This window comes from Danio rerio, chromosome 23, assembly GCF_049306965.1.
Source record: "Danio rerio strain Tuebingen ecotype United States chromosome 23, GRCz12tu, whole genome shotgun sequence".
In the NCBI taxonomy this organism is placed as follows: domain Eukaryota; kingdom Metazoa; phylum Chordata; class Actinopteri; order Cypriniformes; family Danionidae; genus Danio; species Danio rerio.
Genome location: NC_133198.1, coordinates 441,347 through 443,816, shown reverse-complemented (window position 1 = coordinate 443,816; position 2,470 = coordinate 441,347).

Sequence of the window (2,470 nt, the reverse complement as noted above, 5' to 3'; positions counted from 1 at the left end):
ACAGGTTTCAAACGGGTGTGGGTTTAGTACACCATTGCAGACTATTGGCTGTGTGTGTGTGTGTGTGTGTGTGTGTGTGTGGGCACACCTCTTTTGGCGAGCACTTAAACTGAAAACCACAATAACCGAAAAAAAAGATCTATCTATCTATCTCAAGGGCGTAAGTTTGCACTTGATATTGCTTGATATTGGCTGGTGAATACAATATATATATATATATATATATATATATATATATATATATATATATATATATATATATATAGCTAATAATTATTTACTGCTATTAAAAATATTATTGGTGACAGTGGCTCAGTGGTTACGACTGTGGCATCACAGCAAGAAGGTCACTGGTTCCAGTCTCAGCTGGGTCAGTTGGCGTTTGTGTGGAGTTTGCATGTTCTCCCCAGGTTTCCTCCGGGTGCTCCGGTTTCCCCCACAGTCCAAACACATGCACTATAGCGGAACTGATCAACTAAACTGGCTGTAGTGTATGAGTGTGTATGGGTGTTTCCCAGTATTGGGTTGCAGCTGGAAGGGCATCCGCTGTGTAAAACATTTGCTGGAATAGTTGGTGGTTCATTCCACAGTGGCGACCCCGGATTAATAAAGAGACTAAGCTGAAAAGAAAATGAATATGTATTACATTCTCGTTAACGTTTAGCCACAGCTGTATCCCTTCTAGCAACAACCCAAGTCTTCCTTGCACAAAGAGCGCTAGTAACAGTAGCATCACCAGAAAAAGACTGATGACACTTGAGCTGACAACTCTAGTCAAAATCTAGTCAGAGTCTTGTAATTCCAGTAACTGTGATGAAAACACATGCTGTGAGCACACCTTTAGGGCATTGAGACACAAACAAATATTTCAGAATAAGTAAACAACTTGTCACGTCATCTCAAAATGACCATATCCATGACACGACTGCATGTTGACATTATTTCAACATGGAGAAACATGCATGAGATGCTAAATGAAAGCATGCACATGTTTATTGTCTGAATCATTCATTAATAAACAAACATGAAGAGATCAATTTTACAGTTTGCCGACTCTTTACTTGAAAGGGGTGTTCATAAGACACCTTTATAATCATGATATGACACATGTCGTGAATATAAATGGGATTTTATGCATAATATTGACATTATTTAGTGCATATGTTCAAATGTTTTTGTTGAAACACCATTAGACGATCTCAGCAAACAATACAACAGTTAAACACTTGTGTGTCTTCAAGGGCGTCTCTTAGCTTAGACAATCTAAACCAACAATTTATCTCAGTCAGGGGTGTCTAAACTCAGTCCTGGAGGGCCGGTGTCCTGCATAGTTTAGCTCCAACTTCCTTCACCACACCTGCCTGAAAGTTTCTATTGTACCTAGTAAGAGCTTGATTAGCTGGTTCAGGTGTGTCTGATTGGGCTGAAACTAAACTATGCAGGACACCGGCCCTCCAGGACAGAGTTTGAGCACCCCTGCTCGAAGTAAACAACACAATAGTTGAACGCTTATGTATCTTCATGTGCGTTCCATAGATTAAACAATCTAAATAAGCAATATAGTGAACTTCACATGCGTCCCATGTTTATTCATTCATTCGTTTTCTTTTCAGCCTAGTCCCTTTATTAATCCAGGGTCGCCACAGCAGAATGAACCGCCAACTTATCCAGCATATGGTTTAGATGAACAAAAGAAACAACACAGTATTTGAACACTGGTGTATCTTCATCTATATCTCGTGTTGAAAATCTGCAGGAGGCTCTGCAGCACACAGATGAATGTAGTGATGCTGTGCTGTCTTTTAGGCAGAATTTTAATAATAATAATAATATGAATAATAATAATAATATTACTAGTAATAACAATAATACTAATAATAATAGTAATAAAAATAATATAATACTAATAATAATAGTAATAAAATTATTAATAATAATAATACTAATAATAATAACCATAATAATACTAATAATAATAGTAATAATAATAATAAAATTAATAATAATAATAATAATAGTAATAATAATAATAATAATAATAATAGTAGTAATAATAATAGTAGTAATAATACTAATATTAATAGTAATAATAATAATAAAAATATTAGTAATAATAATACAATAATAATAATAGTAATAAAATTAATAATAATAGTAATAATAATAATAATAATAATAGTAATACAATTAATAATAATAATAATATATTAGTAATATAATAATAATAATAATAATAGTAATAAAATTAATAATAATAATAATAATAATAATAGTAATAAAATTATTATTAATAATATTAATAGTAGTAATAATAATAATAATAATTAAAATAATAGTAATAATAATAATAGTATTAAATAATAATAATAATAATAATAAATTATTTCTGGGTAAAAAAACTTATTTTAGGTGTAACTGTCACGATCACCAATGATCTATCCTTTGCAGATTGCAGGAAAACACCATCAAC